Source organism: Balaenoptera borealis, assembly GCF_965194805.1.
Source record: "Balaenoptera borealis genome assembly, chromosome: 8".
Lineage (NCBI taxonomy): Eukaryota > Metazoa > Chordata > Mammalia > Artiodactyla > Balaenopteridae > Balaenoptera > Balaenoptera borealis.
Genome location: NC_138865.1, coordinates 88,430,457 through 88,453,657, shown reverse-complemented (window position 1 = coordinate 88,453,657; position 23,201 = coordinate 88,430,457). Strand labels below are relative to the sequence as shown.

Genomic DNA, 23,201 nt, shown 5'->3' with positions numbered 1-23,201 from the left:
ATGGAATACTATGAGAACATTAGGGAAGTCAGGAAGGCACAAAGACTAGCCCGGGGAGGGACAATATCAGGGAATGTTTCCCAGATGGGAGGAGGCCTGATGGAGTCCTGAAGGACAAGATGCAATCGGCCAGGCAAGGAAGCAAAGGGTGTGTGGGGGTGGGGGTGGGGGATGGGGAGAGGTATCAGCCCCAAGTAGAGGGAACAGAAAATTCAAAAGGCACAGAGGTGAGAGAGAAGCACATGGTTGGTTCTGAGAACCCCAGGCAGTTAAGTGCCTGGACATGAATGAACAAAGACTCTAAGCTGAGGACTGAAAGATGGGGATGGAAGAGGTGAGAAGAGGCAGACCCAGAAGAGACTACTAGATATGCTAAGATGTTTGCATTTTTGCCAAAAGTAATGTGAGACCTTGGAGGGATTTTAAATAGCAGAATAAGATGATCAGCTCTGCATTTTAAGAAGATCACTCCACAGTAGCAGGGAAAATAAACTAGAAGGAGAAAGATAAATGAGTTGTAAGAACTGAAGATATGGAATATCTGAAAACAGGGCCTTGGGAAAAAACAAAAAATTAGTATCAGAGGTAATTAGGAAGTGGAATCAACAGGAATTGATTAACTGGTTTGAATTACAAGAGAGGCCCCAGATTTCTAGCTAGAAGCGTGGTGGATAGTAATGGCCCACACTTACGTGGGGTAGAGGCAAGAGAGGAAGGGAGTGAAATCGTTCTGGATATACGGAGGTTGGGATGCTCTTAGGGCAGCCACATAGTTATATTCATTAGGAACTTAGGTTAGAAATCTGAGCTGCTTATAGATTTGTTGGCCTTCAGCATATATGTGGTATCTGGTGTCCAGGGAGTTAAAAATAAGGTTAAGGATGGACTGCTATGGAAGGCTGCCATTTAAGAGATGGGCAGAGGAACAAGAACCTATAAAAGGCTAAGAAAAAGGGACCAGAGAGATAGAAGTAGAAAAGGCAAAGTCATAGTGTCATACAAACAAAAAGAGGAAAAAGCCAAAAAGAATGGCATATTCAAAAATGTCATATGCAATAACAGACAGGTCAAGTGAGAGAAAAAAGAAAAGTGACTAATAAATTTTGGTACCAAAGAAATCCATGGGGACCTTGGCTAAGGATTTTCATTGATCAGTAACAGGCATTTTTCAAGATTAATCACTCATATTTTCTTTGGACTAATGGTAAACAGAATGAAGATACATTCAGAGAAGGACACCCAAGCAGCCAGGAAAAGTAGATTTAGCCTTTCATTACAGGAAGGAGAAAGGCAAGCCATGGACAACTTGTTAATTTTTCCTTCAACAGTGCTATCCGATAGAACTTTCTTCCCTGGTGGTCCAGTGGCTAAGACTCTGCACTCCCAATGCAGGGAGCCTGGGTTCAATCCCTGGTCAGGGAACTAGATTCCACATGCCTCAAGTAAGAGCTCTCATGCTGCAACTAAAGATCCTGCATGATGCAACGAAGATCCTGCACGTGGCGATGAAGATCCTGCATGCGGCAATTAACACCCAGTGCATCCAAATAAATAAATAAATAAATAAATAATTATTTTAAAAAAGAACTTTCTGTGATTATAGAAATATTTTATATCTGCGCAGTCCAACATGGTAGCCACTAGCCACATGTGGCTACTGAGCACTTGAAATGTGGCCAGCATGACTGAGGAACTGAAATTTCAATTTAAATTAAATAGGGCAAGTGGATACTATATCAGACTTCACAGAATTCTAGACAATCTTGCTCTTTCTCTGGTTTAGAAACATAAAGGAAGAACAGCATACAGTTTTAGCAATTTCCTCATTTGTCTATTTAAAAAAGGAGACAAAATAGCTCATTTGCAGGTGCTCTTGATTATAAATATAATACTCAAATGATGGCAAAGTTTAAATGGTAAATAACCTAAGTATGCATTATGTACTTCCCTATACTAAACATTAACTCTTTTCAAATTGTCACCACTAGCACCAATGCCATTTAATTAATACTATTAATTAAACAGTAAATTAATTAAATAGTAAATAGTCTAGGAAAGTCCTATACTACGTCTATATTCTTACGCTCTCTATAAACAGAAAGACATACACACACATATATGTATATATACACATATATTTATATTAAAATATATATTAATATTTATATTAAAATCTTCATTTAGGTATAATTTACATAAAATAAAATACTTATCTTATGTGCAGTGTTTATTGAGTTTTGAAAGCACATATATACTATGTAATCATCACCACAATCAAGATCTAGACATTTCTATCACGAAAAATGAGGGGTGTACAATATATGTAAAAGTAAAATGTACAACAACAACAACACAAAGAATGAATGAAAGGAACTGGAAGTATACTATTGGAAGGTTCTTATACTATACATAAAGTACTATAATATTATTTCAAAGGGGAATGCAATAAAGAGATATACTGTAAAACTTATGACAGCCACTAAAATTTTTTAAGAGGCATAACTAATAAGCCAGTAGTAGTACAGATAAAACAAAATAGAAATTCAATAAAAAACCAGGTAGAAGTAAAAAAAAAAGTCAAGTAGGAAAAAAGAGAAAACAGAAACAAAAAGAACAGAAAAGGCAAATAGAAAACATCTAGCAAAATGATAGATTTAAAGTCAACCATACCAGCAGAAGCAAGAAGAACTACAATCCTGCAGCCTGTGGAACAAAAACCACATTCACAGAAAGACAGACAAGATGAAAAGGCAGAGGGCTATATACCACATGAAGGAACAAGATAAAACCCCAGAAAAATAACTAAATGAAGTGGAGATAGGCAACCTTCCAGAAAAAGAATTCAGAATGATGATAGTGAAGATGATCCAGGACCTCGGAAAAAGAATGGAGGCAAAGATCGAGAGGACGCAAGAAATGTTTAACAAAGATCTAGAAGAACTAAAGAACAAACAAACAGAGATGAACAATACAATAACTGAAATGAAAACTACACTAGAAGGAATCAATAGCAGAATAACTGAGGCAGAAGAACGGATAAGTGACCTGGAAGACAGAATGGTGGAATTCACTGCTGCAGAAGAGACTAAAGAAAAAAGAATGAAAAGAAATGAAGACAGCCTAAGAGACCTCTGGGACAACATTAAATGCAACAACATTCGTATTATAGGGGTCCCAGAAGGAGAAGAGAGAAAGAAAGGACCAGAGAAAATATTTGAAGAGATTATAGTCGAAAACTTCCCTAACATGGGAAAGGAAATAGCCACCCAAGTCCAGGAAGTGCAGCGAGTCCCATACAGGATAAACCCAAGGAGAAACACGCTGAGACACATAGTAATCAAATTGGCAAAAATTAAAGACAAAGAAAAATTACTGAAAGCAGCAAGGGAAAAACGACAAATAACATACAAGAGAACTCCCATAAGGTTAACAGCTGATTTCTCAGCAGAAACTCTACAAGCCAGAAGGGAGTGGCATGATATACTTAAAGTGATGACAGGGAAGAACCTACAACCAAGATTACTCTAACCGGCAAGGATCTCATTCAGATTCGATGGAGAAATCAAAAGCTTTACAGACAAGCAAAAGCTAAGAGAATTCAGCACCACCAAACCAGCTCTACAACAAATGCTAAAGCAACTTCTCTAAGTGGGAAACACAAGAGAAGAAAAGGACCTACAAAAACAAACCCAAAACAATTAAAAAATGGTCATAGGAACATACATATCGCTAATTACCTGAAACGTGAATGGATTAAATGCTCCAACCAAAAGACACAGGCTTGCTGAATGGATACAAAAACAAGACCCATATATATGCTGTCTACAAGAGACCCACTTCAGACCTAGGGACACATACAGACTGAAAGTGAGGGGATGGAAAAAGATATTCCATGCAAATGGAAATCAAAAGAAAGCTGGAGTAGCAATACTCATATCAGATAAAATAGACTTTAAAATAAAGAATGTTACAAGACACAAGGAAGGACACTACATAATGATCAAGGGATCAATCCAAGAAAAAGATATAACAACTATAAATATACAGGCACCCAACATAGAGCACCTCAATACATAAGGCAACTGCTAACAGCTCCGAAAGAGGAAATCGACAGTAACACAATAATAGTGGAAGACTTTAACACCTCACTTACACCAATGGACAGATCATCCAAAATGAAAATAAATAAGGAAACAGAAGCTTTAAATGACACAACAGACCAGAGAGATTTAACTGATATTTATAGGACATTCCATCCAAAAACAGCAGATTACACTTTCTTCTCAAGTGCGCATGGAACATTCTCCAGGATAGATCACATCTTGGGTCACAAATCAAGCCTCAGTAAATTTAAGAAAACTGAAATCATATCAAGCATCTTTTCTGACCACAACGCTATGAGATTAGAAGTCAATTACAGGGAAAAAAACATAAAAAACACAAACACATGGAGGCTAAACAATACATTACTAAATAACCAAGAGATCACTGAAGAAATCAAAGAGGAAATCAAAAAATACCTAGAGACAAATGACAATGAAAACACGACGACCCAAAACCTATGGGATGCAGCAAAGGCAGTTCTAAGAGGGAAGTTCATAGCTATACAAGCCTACCTCAAGAAACAAGAAAACTCTCAAATAAACAATCTAACCTTACACCTAAAGGAACTAGAGAAAGAAGAACAAACAAAACCCAAAGTTAGCAGAAAGAAAGAAATCACAGAGATCAGAGCAGAAATAAATGAAATAGAAACAAAGAAAACTATAGTAAAGATCAATAAAACTAAAAGCAAACTATAGCAAAGATCAATAAAACTAAAAGCTGGTTCTTTGAGAAGATAAACAAAATTGATAAACCATTAGCCAGACTCATCAAGAAAAAGAGAGAGAGGACTCAAATCAATAAAATCAGAAATGAAAAAGGAGAAGTTACAACACACACCGCAGAAATACAAAGCATCCTAAGAGACTACTACAAGCAACTCTATGCCAACAAAATGGACAACCTGGAAGAAATGGACAAATTCTTAGAAAGGTATAACCTTCCAAGACTGAACCAGGAAGAAATAGAAAATATGAACAGACCAATCACAAGTAATGAAATTGAAACTGTGATTAAAAATCTTCCAACAAACAAAAGTCCAGGACCAGATGGCTTCAAAGGTGAATTCTATCAAACATTTAGAGAAGAGCTAACACCCATCCTTCTCAAACTCTTCCAAAAAATTGCAGAGGAAGGAACACTCCCAAACTCATTCTATGAAGCCACCATCACCCTGATACCAAATCCAGACAAAGATACTACAAAAAAAAAATTACAGACCAATATCACTGATGAATATAGATGCAAAAATCCTCAACAAAATACTAGCAAACAGAATCCAACAACACATTAAAAGGATCATACACCATGATCAAGTGGGATTTATCCCAGGGATGCAAGGATTCTTCAATATACGCAAATCAATCAATGTGATACGCCATATTAACAAATTGAAGAAGAAAAACCATATAATCATCTCAATAGATGCAGAAAAAGCTTTTGACAAAATTCAACACCCATTTATGATAAAAACTCTCCAGAAAGTGGGCATAGAGGGAAACTAACTCAACATAATAAAGGCCATATATGACAAACCCACAGCAAACATCATTCTCAATGGTGAAAAACTGAAAGCATTTCCTCTAAGATCAGGAACGAGACAAGGATGTCCACTCTCACCACTATTATTCAACATAGTCCTGGAAGTCCTAGCCACAGCAATCAGAGAAGAAAAAGAAATAAAAGGAATACAAATTGGAAGAGAAGAAGTAAAACTGTCACTGTTTGCAGATGACATGATACTATACACAGAGAATCCTAAAAATGCCACCAGAAAACTACTAGAGCTAATCAATGAATTTGGTAAAGTTGCAGGATACAAAATTAATGCACAAAAATCTCTTGCATTCCTATACACTAATGACGAAAAATCTGAAAGAGAAATTAAGGAAACACTCCCATTTACCACTGCAACAAAAAGAATAAAATACCTAGGAATAAACCTACCTAGGGAGACAAAAGACCTGTATGCAGAAAACTATAAGACACTGATGAAAGAAATTAAAGATGATACCAACAGATGGAGAGATATACCATGTTCTTGGATTGGAAGAATCAACATTGTGAAAATGACTATACTACCCAAAGCAATCTACAGATTCAATGCAATCCCTATCAAATTACCAATGGCATTTTTTACAGAACTAGAACAAAAAAATCTTAAAATTTATATGGAGGCACAAAAGGCCCCATATAACCAAAGCAGTCTTGAGGGGAAAAAACGGAGCTGGAGGAATCAGACTCCCTGACTTCAGACTATACTACAAAGCTACAGTAAGCAAGACAATATGGTACTGGCACAAAAACAGAAACATAGATCAATGGAACAAGGTAGAAAGCCCAGAGATAAACCCACGCACCTATGGTCAACTAATCTATGACAAAGGAGGCAAGGATATACAATGGAGAAAAGACAATCTCTCCAATAAGTGGTGCTGGGAAAACTGGATAGCTACATGTAAAAGAATGAAATTACAACACTCCCTAACACCATACACAAAAATAAACTCAAAATGGATTAGAGACCTAAATATAAGACCGGACACTATAAAACTCTTAGAGGAAAACATAGAAAGAACACTCTTTGACATAAACCACAGCAAGATCTTTTTTGATCCACCTCTTAGAGTAATGGAAATAAAGACAAAAATAAACAAATGGGACCTAATGAAACTTCAAAGCTTTTGCACAGGAAAGGAAACCATAAACAAGATGACAACCCTCAGAATGGGAGAAAGTATTTGCAAACAAATCAACGGACAAAGGATTAATCTCCAAAATATATAAACAGCTCATGCAGCTCAATATTAAAAAAACAAACAACCTAATCCAAAAATGGGCAGAAGACCTAAACAGACATTTCTCCAAAGAAGACATACAGATTGCCAACAAACACATGAAAGGATGCTCAACATCACTAATCGTTAGAGAAATGCAAATCAAAACTACAATGAGGTATCACCTCATACGGGTCAGAATGGCCATCATCAAAAAGTCTACAAACAATAAATGCTGGAGAGGGTGTGGAGAAAAGGGAACCCTCTTGCACTGTTGGTGGGAATGTAAATTGATACAGACACTATGGAGAACAGTATGGAGGTTCCTTAAAAAACTAAAAATAGAATTACCATATGATCCAGCAATCCCACTACTGGGCATATACCCAGAGAAAACCATAATTGAAAAAGACACATGCACCCCAATGTTCATTGCAGCACTATTTACAATAGCCAGGTCATGGAAGCAACCTAAATGCCCATCGACAGACGAATGGATAAAGAAGATGTGGTACATATATACAATGGAATATTACTCAGCCATAGAAAGGAATGAAATTGGGTCATTTGTTGAGACGTGGATGGATCTAGAGACCGTCATACAGGGTGAAGTATGTCAGAAAGAGAAAAACAAATATCGTACATTAACGCATGTATGTGGAACCTAAAAAAATGGTACAGATGAACCAGTTTGCAGGGCAGACGTTGAGACACAGATGTAGAGAACAAACATATGGACACCAAGGGTGGAAAGCCGCGGGTGGGTGGTGGTGGTGGTGTGATGAATTGGGCAATTGGGACTCACATGTATACACTGATGTGTATAAAACTGATGACTAATAAGAACTTGCTGTATAAAAAAATTAAATTAAATTTAAAAATTAAAAAAAAAAAAAGGACTACATACTGGGGAATTCCCTGGGCGTCCAGTGGTTAGGACTCTGTGCTTCCATTGCAGGGGGCCCAGGTTCATTCTCTGGTCAGGGAACTAAGATCCCACAATCCTGCTGCACAGCCAAATAAATAAATTTTAAAAAATAATAAAATAAAGTCAACCATACCAATAATTGCATTAAGTGTAAATGATTGAAATATCCTGATTAAAAAGTTAGAGATTGGTAGAGTGGATATAAAAGCAAGATTTTCCTATATACTATCTACAAGAAACCTATTTCAAATACAAACAACACATAGGTTAAAAGTAAAAATATAGAAAACGATATGCATGTAAATACATGACTATATTAATATTAGAACAAGTAATATTACCAAGGATAAAGAGGGACATTACAGGGACTTCCCTGGTGGCGCAGTGGTTAAGAATCTGCCTGCCAATGTAGGGGACATGGGTTCGATCCCTGGTCTGGGAAGATCCCACATGCCACGGAGCAACTAAGCCCATGCACCACAACTATTGAGCCTGTGCTCTAGAGCTCGCCCGTGAGCCACAACTACTGAGCCCACGTGTCACAACTACTGAAGCCCACATGCCTAGAGCCCGTGCTCTGCAACAAAAGCAGCCACCACAATGAGAAGCATGTGCACTGCAACGAATAGTAGCCCCACTCTCAGCAACTAGAGAAAGCCCGCACGCAGCACTGAAGACCCAAGGCAGCCAAAAATAAATAAAATATAAATAAATTTTAAAAAAAGAGGGACATTACATAATAATTAAGGAATTAATTAATCAGGAAGATATAACAATCCTAAGTGTGACTGCATCTAACATTAGAGTTTTAAAACACATGAATGAAAAAACAATAGAGTTATGACTGGAGACTTCAAAACTCTTTTCTCAGTAATTGGTAGAGCCAGTAAACAAAAAATTCAGTAAGGATATAGAGGAGCTGAACAACACCATCAACCAAACTGGTCTAATTGATATTTACAGAACACTCCATCCCAACATTAGCAAAATATACATTCTTTTCAAGAGCTCATGGGACACTGACCAAGATAGAATATATTCTGAGTCTGAAACCAATCCTCAACCAATTTAGAATAATTGAAATTATACAAAGCGTATTCTATGATCAGAACTAAACTAAATTGGGTATCAGTAACAGAAAGATATGTGAACAATCCCTGTGTATTTGCAAATCTAATAACATACTTCTAAATAACCAAGGGTCAAAGAGGAAAGATCCTCCAAATAACCAGAAAACATTTAAATAAATGAAAACACAGTATATAAAAAATTGCTGGATGCAGTTAAAGCAATATTTGGAGGGAAATTTACAGCATCATATGCTTACATTAGAAAAAAAGAAACATTCCAAATCAATGATCTAATCTGCTACCTGAAGAAAAAAAGAGAGCAAATTATACCAAAAGGAAGCAGATGAAAGGAATTAATAAAGATGAGAGCAAAATCAGTACTGGAATGGTGAAACAGATAAGTAATTAAACAGAAAAAAAGTAAAGGAAAAAAATCATGAAACCAAAACTAGTTCTTGAAAACTTCAATAAAATTGATAACTTCCAAGTAGATTAATCAAGGGGAAAAAAAGAGAAGACACAAATTACTAATAATGCGATTGAAAAGCGGACCATAAATACAGATCCTTACATATTGTTTAATGTCTACAATCCATACAATTGTAGACATTAAAAAGAGAATATTATGAACAATTCATGCCAATAAATCTGGTAACTTGGATGAAATGGACGAATTCACTGAAAGACAATTTCCAAAGCTCACTCAAGAAGAAACAGATAACCTTAATATCCTTAAGAATATTAGAGAAATTAAATTTGTAGTTAGAAACCTTCACACAAGGAAAACTCAAACCCAGATGGCTTTACTGGAAAATTCTACCAAACACTTCAGAAGGAATTAATACCACTTCTACACAAACTCTTCCAGAAAGTAGAGAGGAAGGGAACACTTCTGAACTCACTTTATGAGGTGAACATTATGCTGATACCAAAACCAAAGACATTATAAGAAAAGTATAGACCAATATCCCTCATGAACATAAGTGAAAAAAATCCTAACAAAATATTAGTAAGTCGAATCCAACAATATGTAAGAGAAATAACACACCATGATTAACTATGGTTTACTCTAGGAATGCAAGGTTGGTTCAACACTCATAAGTCAATCAATGTAACTGACTATCAACAGACTAAAGGAGAAAAACCACATGATATCAATAGGTGAAGAAAAGACATTTGACAAAGTTAAAAATCATTTATTTTAATAACTCTCAGAAAATAAGAATAGACGTGAACCTCCTTAAACTGATAAAGAGTATCTGTGAAAAACCCTCAGCTAACATCACATGTAATAGTGAAAGAATGAATGCTTTCTGCTTAAGAATGGGAACAGGGTAAGAATGTCCATTATCTTCACTCCTATTCATTACCACACTAGAGGTCCTAGCTGGTGCAATCAGACTGATTTCAAAACTTACCATAACAGTATATTAGTCGAAATAGTGTGGCATTGACAAAAGGACAGTCACATCAATGGAACAGAATATATAGACCAGAAATAGACCCACACATAAATGGTCAACTGATTTTTGACAAAGATAGCAAGGAATTCAATGGAGAAAGTTCAACAAACAGTGCTGGAACACTATTCATCCATACACAAAAAATGAATCTCATACCAGACACAAAAATTAAATCGAAATGAATCATTTAGGTCCTAAATGACAAAGTTAATACTGTAAAATTTCTAGAGAAAACAGGAATAAATCTTTGTGACCTTGGGATAGGCAAAGAACTTTTAGAGCCATGATGAAAAAACCCGACAAATTGGATCTCATCAAAATTTAAAACTTCTGCTCTTCTAAAGGCTGTTAAGAAAATGTAACTTCCTGGATTTGGCTGAAAATGTAGTCAGTACTGCATCACAGTTCCACTTCTCCTACTTCTGCTTCCCTCACCCTTCTTACCACAGGTGTTAATACCAAGGACACTCCCTAATAAAATTCCTGATAAGCTCTTCCTCAATGAATGCTTCCTGGGGAATCCCACCTGGAACACACACCTCACAGTCACATTCTTTAAGATGTTTGTTTTTATCATCTCTACTTTTTCAGCTCAAACTCACTCTGTAACTTTCTGCAAGGTCTTTTCAACATTTAACACCCTATTAAAAATTCCTCCCAGGAAAATCATACATGACCTTTTTATTATTAATACCCAGGATACCTTAGGACTATCCAGATCTTTTAAAATTACCCAGAATTGTTCTCCCTTTCCTCCTTTTTATTTTTCATTTCTTGAGCATTATTTTGTTTATTTATTTGGGGATTGACATGTACTACTACTATATTTAAAATAGATAAACACCAAGGACCTACTGTATGGCACAGGGAACTCTGCTCAATATTCCATAATAACCTAAATGGGAAAAGAATTTGAAAAAGAATACATACATGTATATGTGTAACTGAATCACTTTGCTGTACACCTGAAACTAACACAACATGTTAGTCAACTATACTCTGACATAAAATAAAAATTAAAAATAAATAGGGGCTTCCCTGGTGGCACAGTGGTTGAGAATCTGCCTGCTAATGCAGGGGACACGGGTTCGAGCCCTGGTCTGGGAAGATTCCACATGCCGCGGAGCAACTAGGCCCGTGAGCCACAATTACTGAGCCTGCACGTCTGGAGCCTGTGCTCCGCAACAAGAGAGGCCACGATAGTGAGAGGCCCCGCGCACCGCAATGAAGAGTGGCCCCCGCTCGCTGCAACTAGAGAAAGCCCTCGCACAGAAACGAAGACCCAACACAGCCAAAAATAAATATAAAATAAATAAATAAATAAAAGATTACTATTAAAAAAATAAAATAAAATAAATGTACCCAAAAAAAAAGAAAAAAAAAAAAAAGAAAATGAAAAGACAAGCCACAGACTAAGAGAAAATATTTTCATAGCATACCTGGTAAAGGACTGGTAGCTATAATATAAAAACAATACTCACCAGTAGTTCAACCCTTTTTATTGATAAGTAGTAGTCCACTGCATGGATATACCACAATTTGTTTATCCATTCAAATGTTGATAGACACGTGGGGTGCTTCCAGCTTTGGGGTATTAAAATAAAGCTGCTTTCCACTATGGAAAACAGTATTGAGGTTCCTCAGAAAACTAAAAATAGAGTTACCATATGATCCAGAAATCCCACTCCTGGGCATATACCCAGACAAAACTATAATTCAAAAAGATACATGCACCCCTATGTTCATACCAGTACTATTCACAATAGCCAAGACATGGAAACAACCTAAATGTCCATTGACAGATGAATGGATAAAGAAGATGTGGTACATACATAAAATGGAATACTACTCAGCCATAAAAAAGAACGAAATAATGCCATTTGCAGCAACATGGATGCAACTAGAGATGATCATACTAGGTGAAGTAAGTCAGAAAGAGAAAGACAAATACCATACGATATCACTTACATGTGGAATCTAAAATATGGCTCAAATGAACCTATCTACCAAACAGAAAAAAACTCACAGACATAGAGAACAGACTTGTGGTTGCCAAGGGGGAGGAAAGGAGAGAGAGGGATGGACTGGGAGTTTGTGGTTAGTAGATGCAAACTATGACATTTAGAATGGATAAACAACAAGGTCCTACTGTATAGCACAGGGAACCATATCCAATCTCCTGGGATAAACCATAATGGAAAAGAATATAAAAAAAAGAATGTATATATGTGTATAACTGAGTCACTTTGCTGTCCAGCAGAAATTAGTACAACATTCTAAATCAACTATACTTCAATAAAAAATAAATGAAGCTGCTTTGCAAAGATATATATTTTTCTTTCTCGTGTAAATTCTGAGAATTGGACTTTCTGAAGATTTAATACCCATAACATCTATGGAAGGAAAGTATTATTCTCATTCTGTAAATGAGAAAACCAAAGCTCAGAGATGTTAAATAACCAACATATCACAGGATGTATGGAAGCCAGGATTTTAGTCCTGGTCTGTTTGATGCCAAAGCCCACATTCTTTCTATCACATTACCCTGACTGGTACTGAAAAAAATAAAAGACAAAACCCTGAAGAATTAACAACAGGAGACAAGACAATCAAGAAAGTCAGTAAAGTAAACTGAAGAGAAGAAAAAAAACAGTCCTGTGAAATGAACAGTAGACTCAGCCTACTCACAGGTGTGGTATGGATCCCAAGTCAACGAGACAACCGGAGACAGGCACTCTAAATACTAAAAATTCATGGCAGAGAAAGACAACAGCTATAGAGTCTGAGCACCTGCATTACTCCTGATGTCCACCTACATTTTGAGTATGCTGGTGAGAAGGAAAGAGAGGCTGGCTTTGGGACCTATATTTCAAGGTTGTCAGATGTTAAATCTGAAGTATGAACTTTGGCTCTTAAATGGTAAACTCCTGATTACAAGAGAAATGCTTTGATTTACAATGGTTCATGATTCAAAGATCATTGAACTTTGAGTATACAGTTATTTCCTCAAGTAAGCAAAACCACAAAGCGAGCGGGCTGGCCAAGTTTTAATTTGCAAGAGGAGAAACTAAAGGATCACTTGCTAACTTCCTAGTGCCAAGCCGCCTCAACTTTGTCTCTTTGACCTCCACCTTTCCTACCTAGCTATCTACTCTCTTCTTTCCTTCAAACCCAATCCCTCCCATCTACTCATCTAGAGTTCCTCTGAGTAAAACTGGCCTTTGCCTCTTTGTATATCTGCATATCTAAGTGGGCCGTGACTATGAATTATATACACATTATGTGTAGGTATAAAGTCAGGTGGTCAGTGCCCATGTGGGAATATACCCTCTTGGGTGTGAGCAGTGTACCAGGATCAAACTAGACTATTTAGCATATCTGGCTCCTCCCTAGTCAGAACAACTTTAAATTCCCCTGCCACAGTTTCAGTATGAAGGACATACCCATCACCTTCTCTACTGCCTCCTCCTTCCCTTGTTTTTGGAAAGAGCATCTGTTCCATTGTTACCTTCCCACTGTGGTCTACTTTTCCCCAGCTACTTAGCGGGTGGACAGCAACCACTAATTTATGGGGGGGAAAAAATCTCTAATAAATGCATTCTATTCAATAATGGAAATCCTATGACTAAAATATAACAGAACTCCAATATGATACTGGCTTGAAATGACAGTTCTAACCCCATCTTAGAAGCTAACCAGAGGCTTGTTCCACAGGTCGCCCTATATGAAAGACTCCTGCTCCCTCCATCCTAAGGAGAGCAATTTCAGGCCACTTTCTCTGAAATGTTCCCCTCTATCTTCCTTATTTCTGTTCTGAAACAGGTGTCATCAGGGATCTCCCAAACACAGCACTTAACACATTTTGGGGAGGGAGAAGGTCATACACCCACATATACAGCTTGTCTAATTGCCACAGAATATAGTAAAAGCTGTAAGGCTTTGCCCAGTGCTTGCTTCCTTAATCCCACCCTCTTCGAACGTGTCTTCTTCTTTGGGGACCTAGACTCTGCCAAGATACAGTAGTCTTATGGCCTCTATCCTGATTATCCTATCCTCCTGCCCCAAGACTATCAGATAGGCTTCATGCAGATAAAAGGTATGTATTTACAGTGAGCAACTGATGATAATGTTAAATAAATAAAAAAACAGTGCTAATCTGTGTGGCACACAAGTGCTCATCCTTATTTTTCACTTTTCTCACCCTCCCTAACCTCATGTTTGCCTATCTTCGTTTCTTGGCAACTGTTATACTAATTTTTCTAAGTTACACTTCCCAACCTGACCTGAGAAATGCTTTGGAAGCCAGGATTTTAGTCCTGGTCTGTTTGATGACCTGAGAGACGCTCCTGCCACACACATAACCTCCTAGTTTCACTCTCTTTAATGCACATATTATCATAGTTAAAATCCACAGTTACGACCAAGGAAGTTCAATGTTTCTTTCAAGAGTAAAGCTACTGACGACTAGTAGATGATACACTGATTCTGACTTTATTTGGGGGAGAGATGGGGGATTGCAGAAGGCTGTGCACACACCTCCTCTTCCTGCTTGTGTTCCCCAAGTTCAATACCACTACGCAAAGAGCACTTATTTTCCTGGGACAAATCCCTTCTTCCCAGCCTTCTTCTTATCTGTAAGATGAAGGGATTTGGTCTTAGTGGTTCTCCACCGCCCCCTCCCCCCACCACTAAGTGACACATGAAGATGGACAGGCTCAGTTCACGGTTCCCCCACTCCTCACCACCTGCACGGTGATCACCCTAGTCCACACCAACCACATTTCTTGCCTGGACTGAGGCAACTGCCTCCGTGCTGGTCTCTCTGCTTCCACTTCACCGATAATCTATTCTTCACATCACAGCCAGAGTGATCCTTTTAAATCATAAATCCCATCACATCATTCCTCTGCTCAAAACCCTCCAAGGGCTTCCTGTCTTACTCAGACTAAAGGCCAAAGTCTTCAGAGGGGCCAAAAGGGCCCTACACAATCTGCACCCATCCCACTTCTCTGACCTCAACTCCTCCTCCCCTTTTCTCTCACTCACTCCACTCCACACTGCTTTTCTTTCTGCACTTGCCAGTCCCTCTGCCCCAGGGTCGACACAGCTCATTGCCTCACCTCCTTCAGGTATTTGCTCAAATGTCACCTTCTCAGTACAGCCTTCCCTGGTCACCCTATTCAAAACCAGAACAGTTATGCCAGCTGCCCAGTACTCCCTTTACCCTTCCCCTGCCTTATTTCACTCCGTAGCACTTATGCCATCCAATATTCTTCTTTATTTTACTGTCTCCCTGACTTGAATGTAAGCTCCATGAAAGCAGGGATTTCGGTGGGTTTTGTTCACTGCTGAATCCCTAGTGCCCAGCCCACAACGAGAGCTCAATACATATTGAGTGAATGAATGAGAAATTCTCCATATAACTAACACCACTCCTTTTCTCTCCTACTCACTAAAATAAGTGTATTGCATGTGAGCAGTTAAAGGAATAATCTTAAATTTAAGTTATTAAAAATTATTTGCAAATTTTAATGATTGTTGTAAACTGACTGAGACAGCCAATTATGTCACCAAGCTGTGATTGAGATCCATCACACAGTTTACTTCTGGGCCTTTCCACTCTGAGCCAGAGTTCTCAATGAGCAGGCTCAGGTCTGGGCCATAGCGTTACTGCAAAATGTCCACATACCCCAATGTGTAAGCAAGCACTGCTTGAACACTGGTAAGTGTCTCATACTTACATGTATTCCTGTTTTTCAAACAGTGTGCAGATACTGTTGAGAGTCACAAACATGAATTGATATTGAATTTACAACAGTTTTTGGTAGTTATATATTTTATCAACCAAAGGATATTAGAAGTACAACTAATCATGTGTGAAGTTTCACAAAGTTCTTTTAAAAATTAAAAAAAAGAACCTGATACTTGAGGAGACTGGGAAGCAATGCTTGACCACATGGCTACAATCTGAATTAAGCATCCCTCTCCCTCCCCTTTTTTAAGTATGCTATTTTCATGGAATACTATAATTCTCTATTTGTATACAACTTTTTGGAGGGAAGGGCAGTCCCCGGACTATAGGACTGAGGATCTCAAAGATGGTGAGAAACAGATAAGTGCGGTAAAACCTGGAAGGGTAAATGTGGTTGTACATCTTGTTCAGATGTACGTCTTGTTCTCATGTTTGTCAATTTCTTCCAGTCCAGTTTGCAATTCCAACATTAGCAATATCACTTCAGGCACTGAACAAAAAGAACGTTACAACTAAAGCTTAAAAAACTTATTATTTTCTAATCTACTATATTGCTATAGAATGCTCTAAATTTTGTTAATTCCTTGGTTATCATGGCATTTTTTGAGGTTTTCTGAAGGTGGCAATTATACTCAAGAACTTTTGGAAACAGTATGCATATAAGAATACTTTCTTCTAACTATACGAATCAAGTTTATCTTGGATATCATACACTAGAAGCACAAAAGGAAGCTTATCATGGGAATTTCAACTATTAGTGAAGTGCCTCAATGGCAACTCCTCCAAAGTAGCTTCCAAATTTCTTTTTTTTTTTTTAACATCTTTATTGGAGTATAATTGCTTTACAGTGTTGTGTTAGTTTCTGCTGTATAACAAAGTGAATCAGCTATATGCAAATGTATATCCCCATATCCTCTCCCTCTTGCCTCTCTCTCCCACCCTCCTTATCCCACCCCTCTAGGTGGTCGTAAAGCACCGAGCTGATCTCCCTGTGCCATGCAGCTGCTTTCCCACTAGCTATCTATCTTACATTTGGTAGTGTATATATGTCAATGCTACTCTCTCACTTCGTCCCAGCTTCCCCTTCCCCTTCCCCGTGTCCTCAAGTCCATTCTCTACGTCTGTGTCTTTATTCCTGTCCTGACCCTAGGTTCATCAGAACCTTTTTTTTTTTTTTTTTTAGATTCCATTATATATGGCTTAGCATATGGTATTTGTTTTTCTCTTTCTGACTTATTTCACTCTGTATGACAGACTCTAGGTCCATCCACCTCACTACAAATAACTCAATTTTGTTTCTTTTTATGGCTGATTAATATTCCATTGTATATATGTGCCACATCTTTATCCATTCATCTGCCGATGGACACTTAGGTTGCTTCCATGTCCTGGCTATTGTAAATAGTGCTGCAACGAACCCTGTGGTACAGGACTCTTTTTGAATTATGGTTTTCTCAGGGTATATGCCCAGTAGTGGGATTGCTGGGTCATATGGTAGTTCTATATTTATTTTTTTTAAGGAACCTCCATACTGTTCTCCACAGTGGCTGCATCAATTTACATTCCCACCAACAGTGCAAGAGGGTTCCCTTTTCTCCACATTCTCTCCAGCATTTATTGTTTGTAGATTTTTTGATGATGTGTGGCTCCCAAATTTCTTAAGTTGCCATTTTGCTCTTTCAACTTTCCTACTTATTTCTACTCTCTAAAAGTGTTGTGATAAATACAATTTAGAGTTTAAGAGAATTCAAATTCGTACTTTTATTTTGAGAATGTTATGTTAAGCCCTGGTGACCGTAAGTTAGGTGAGGTTGGGAGAAATAAGGTTGGTTATCTCTTTAAACTCAGGTTAAAATTCTTAAGGGTTTCCCTAGATAATAAAGGGGATGCTTGAGCTGAATAAGAATCCTCTGCTTGAGCAGAGTAAAGTGGAGGTGAGTCTGGGGAATTATTTAATCAGAGTATTTTAATCTCAAAAACTGACCAAGGTCAGCAAGCAAAGACCCCAGTCAAGGAGGAAGAAACTGGCCACAAGGATCACAACAGATTGCACTTGACTTTCATGTCCTTCCTCTCACTCTTTTTCTCCTCCTTTCCTTGCCTCTCTTTCTGAATGACAAGTGTCAAAAATAGAGTTATATGTGCTTACCACAATACTTGGCATTTGGTAGTTACATTTTCCTAGAAACATGGTATGGATGGCAAACTACCTATGAATACCTGCATTACATTGCTAAGAATGCAATAATACAGACATTGGTGTACTGGAGAAATTTTTAGTACAGCATCAAAGTTGAAATATTAGCGTTTTCCCAGGTTTTCTTACTTGCCTCATTAACATACTTGACCTGGCAAGCTTAGTAAGAAAGCCACCAGATCTCCTCCAAGATTTCTCACTTAACTAGCAGGCAAAAGCCTCTTAACTGCCATGTCCCACAATGTCCCTGGACATTGTAAAACAGCACAGGACAGGACAGTGGGCTTGACCTCAGAGTAGGGAGCCGAGAGAGAAGCGCGGAATGCTAGTAGGCACCTTCACACCATCTCCTCCAAACTGTTTAGTTTAAAAATGAGGAAACTGAGGTCCAGGGTAATTATTCCAGGCCTCACATATTTTTATGGCCAGACCCACAACAAGAACCCAGGTCTTCTGGCTCCCAAAAATGGGGCATCCTTTCAGACAGCTGCTCCAAACGTACAGAGTTGGCTTCTGAAAGTAAATTTGACTTGGGGAATACGGAGAACAACCCTGGGGCATATTTAGTGATTAGCCCTTAAAGTGGCATGAAATGGGGATCTGCCACATTCTGATTTAAGGGTGTGGCACCCAAATCCAAAATACTTGCCAACTGCTGCAAAAATTCAATCCTTTTATACTGTTCCTTTTCTATTTTGCTATACAATTAATCTTGAGTACCCCGAAACGCTAACAATGTGCAAGAAGTAGGGCAAGGATTAGGGGAAAGTAATGACAACCTTTAGGAAAGCAAGGTTTAAACAATGTAAATAGCCTAAAATAATTCTCACTTTCAAAACTGTATTTGTAAATTCACAACTTTTCTCTCTAATACACCTAAAAATGGTCCCAGGAGAGTCTTATTCTGAAGAAGCAGGTTTTGGTGTCCTCTGGATACCTGCCTTTACCATTAGTTGATCCTCCCTGGCTCAGTCGTTTGCATGCGATCTGCTTCCTGTAGATGCAGTTTCCTCAGTCCTGCTGCCCAAAGACCTTTAGCCAAGCTGGTGTCACTCCCGTATATGCTCTCTCCTCTCAGTTCCTCTTTTCTCAACTATTTCCAACTGTACTATTTGGCTCATTTTTCTCATTGCATTTTTTTTGTGTCATAAATTTGACTTGAAGAGTGGCACTAAACCCACAAATAAATCTGAAGAATCGTTAGGGTAAACTGAAATCACGAAGCAATCTCTCTTACCTTCTTCAGTCAGCTACTCAATTTTTAGTATCTCCTTAGGGCACATACTTCTGGTAAACGGCTGCCTTCTTCCATGAAGACACTATTTTAGCAACAAGCCAGGCCCTTAAAATTCAGAATGTCTGTGCATCATCTAGTCTATCCCAAACCCCTTATTACAAATCAATAAACTGAGCCTAAGAGAGGGAAGGTTTTTGTCTAAGACTCTTCCAAGGTGATTTCTCATCTTGCAACAGTTTAACATGCTATCTTTTATTTCCAATTATAGTCTATTTATTACCACCTTAATTACTCCTTTATCAACTCTTTTTAAAAAGATAGTTGGGACTTCCCTGGTGGCGCAGTGGTTAAGAATCCGCCTGCCAATGTAGGGGACACGGGTTCGATCCCTGGTCCGCGAAGATCCCACAGGCTGCGGAGCAACTAAGCCCGTGCGCCACAACTGCTGAGCCTGTGCTCTAGAGCCTGTGAGCCACTACTGAGCCCAAGTGTCACAACTACTGAAGCCTGCGTGCCTAGAGCCCGTGCTCCGCAACACGAGAAGCCACTGCAATGAGAAGCCTGTGCACCACAACGAAGAGTAGCTCCCGCTCACCGCAACTAGAGAAAGCCTGCGTGCAGCCAAAAATAAAATTAATTTTAAAAAATCCTGTTTAAAAAAAAAAAAAAAGAAAGATAGTAATTAATGCCCTCAGGTGGTGATATACTCCCTCAGGGTATATTTAGAGAGCAGTTTTCTTTTTGTAATTATTGCAATTTCAACCTCCAAATTATCCATGCATTACTAATTACATAGTATGAATAAATAAAGGCTTTCCATAAATCTACATACTGGAGAAAGCTCTGAGATCATAAGTGGCTTAGTTAGGAGTTTGGGTCTTAATCCCAATTCTGCTTCTCATTAGCTATGACCCTTTGAACAAGTCACTTCAGGTCGCTTTTTTCATACGGAAGATGAGGAGGATGGGCTAGATCCATGGTTCTCAACTTTCCCTGGAGTCCTTCAAGTGCTGAAATGGGGGTCCAAAGATCTAACGGAAATCATGGGTTTGCTTCCTCCTGACAAAGCTGCATAGCTAAAATATCGAGTTTGCTTTGGGGTCACACTGAGTATCTTGTGCCGATCAGAAGCTCTAACTGCCATATATCCTCACACACATCTTCAGCTCAAAATGACAAATTATCAATACTTTTAGCTTGTTTGAAAGACAACATTTTTAAAAAATTGGCCTAATGAGGAAATATTGAAAAGAATGAAGCTTTCAAAAGCATAAGGGTGGGAACAGAGGGAGGAGAAAGTCAGTTTTGCATAAGGAAAAACCAATTCACATAAATATGAAATTAGATTTCACTCCAAGCACCAAGGAACTTCTGTCTTTTCTGTATTTATGTGTTGACCCCGAAAGTGCCCAGAGGCAAAACACTCACTCTACGTCAAATCTCAGTTCTTAGAAATAGCACTTGATCAAACACAGAGTAGGCGCTTAGAGTTGGATTATAAAGTATTTTTCCTTTACGTTCATATTAGGTCTCCAACTAGATTATATTGCACAGAGAACTTCTGAGAGGTTCTTCAAGGAGTTTAAATCTCTTGGTACAAAATACAATAGTTCATTCAGCCACGTTCAGCCAGTTCACTTAAAAGGGCATTAGCAGGGATTACATTTCATTTCCAATCTACAGGGACTGAAATCCGAAGGAACCACCAACTGCTGCTTCAGAGTTCACTGTGTTTAACTAGCAAAGAGGGGGGCTGTGGGCTGGCAAAGGGCCCTGGACTGGGGCACAGGAGACGTGGGTTCTAATCCAGCTGACCCCAGAGCAATTCCCTACCCCTGGCACGGTCCTGTGCATGTAACTAATGCTCCATGAATATCAGTTGAATGGAACTGCAAAAATCTCCACCATGTGCCAATTTATATTATATAGAGCACTTAAAGATGTGTCCCTGCATCCAAGAAACTAAACCCAATTATGTAAAATATGGGAAGTTTGGTGGAAGAAAGAGAGTCAACACTTCTTGACTATTGTTATGAGCCAAAGGAATTACAGTAGTTATCTCACAAAAGCCTTGCAGAGTAAGTTATATATTTCCAATTGATAAAGAGAAAACCAGGCTCAAAGAAAGTATGTAATTTGTTCAAGATCACACAATTAGCAAGTGGAGAAGCCCAGGTTCCAACCCAAATCTGCAAAGCCCACGCTATTTGCAGTATGCAACACCTATACATCAAAGCAGCTGGGACTTGGGTCTAGTTCCACCTCTGTCTTTAAGTTGTTGTATATCACTAGGCAGGGCACTTTTCTGCAGTTTTTCCACCTGCACGAAAGGGGCGAGGGGGGGGGTGAAGGATAGGGATGGAGGGATGACTCAGGTCAGTGGTGTTTTTGTTTTGTAGAGTGGCTTTCATAATCCTTTTGGGCCAAGACTTTTTCTAATATAGCTATTTCCCTTTCCGGTTCTTTGAAATTGTTTGGGAGTGAGTGGTGCCCTTGGTTATGTATGGAAATGTATTGTACCTACTCACTCAAGGGGATCGGAGCAGAACAGTTGTGCCGGCTCCACGCCCCCTCCCATTAAATTGAGGTTGAGAACCTGACCCTATTGGGGAACACGGTGAAAGTTAAGATAACTCACTCATGGATTCATATTTCCCTCCTAACTTGGAGCTCTGTACCCACCCGGGGCTCAGGTGCTCACGGTTTGAGAGAAACGGATAGTATTTGTGTCCTGCACTGCTCCAGCGGCCTGGAGGGGCGGGTCTGTAAAGAGAGGAACTTAAAAGCTCACGGTGTGGGAGTTCAAACAGCCAGGGGGCTCGGATATCCCTTGCTCCGGGCGGGCAGCTGGCGCCCGCCCGCCGGTACCGGGAACCACTTCCTGGTCAGCACCTCCCATCCCTGTCCACACACCCGCCCTCCCCCTGCTGCACTGCCCCCACTGCACTGTTTCCCAGGCGGCAGGGGTCCGTCCGACTCCCAGGTGAACCCCAGACGGTCCCATCAGAGATTTAAAACACAACGCTCTGGAACCCCAACTCCCCTGGCGCCCAGACCACTTTCCGGGGTGGGGACCAGGGCATCCTCTGCGGCTGCAGGGAAGAGGCCCCGGGTCCGTTCGAGTCCCGCTCGGGCCACTGTCCCGCTTAGTCACCCAGGTGCGCCGCGCCCGCCCGAAACCTCGTCCGACCTCGCCTGGCACCTGTCGTTCCCGCAGCCAGCAGGACCTGCGCTCACCTCGTTCTGCGGGCCCGCAGTCCGTCCCCGCGCCTCTGGGCCCGGCTCCCACCACTGTCTCCGCCAGGGCTACAGCCGCGGCCGCCGCCCACTTTCGGTTTCCCCACACGGCTGAAGCAGCCGCCGCGGCTCGGTAATCACCTCAAACCCCCGCCCCGCCCTGCTCGGCCCCGCCCCACTCCGCCCCGCCCCAAGAGCAGACCGGCCTCGGCTCTGCGCACGCGCGGGCACCCCGGCGGCGTCGGCCCACGCCGGCGTCCGCGCGTGGGAAGGGAAACCGACGCCGCCTAGCGGTTTCTGCGCGTGCCCACGCACTGGCCGACGGCGGAAGGCGACTGCGGGGCGGGAGCAGGAGCGCCTCCTCGTGGACAACGCAAGGACCGGCGGGCCGGGAAGGTGCCGGCCGCAGCCGTCGTTATTAGCACTTATGCGCTCC

The 23,201-nt window shown here is 39.8% G+C and overlaps 1 protein-coding gene across 1 annotated transcript in view; it reads right to left on the bottom strand.

The window, feature by feature from the left end:
• Window positions 1–22,914, bottom strand: part of TDRD7 (tudor domain containing 7) — an 89,783-nt gene extending 66,869 nt beyond the window's left edge. Inside the window, exon 1 of the mRNA XM_082403813.1 lies at window positions 22,766–22,914. The gene's annotated coding sequence lies outside the window, so the exon portion shown is untranslated. The remainder of the gene's footprint in view (window positions 1–22,765) is intronic.
• Window positions 22,915–23,201: the final 287 nt, after the last annotated feature.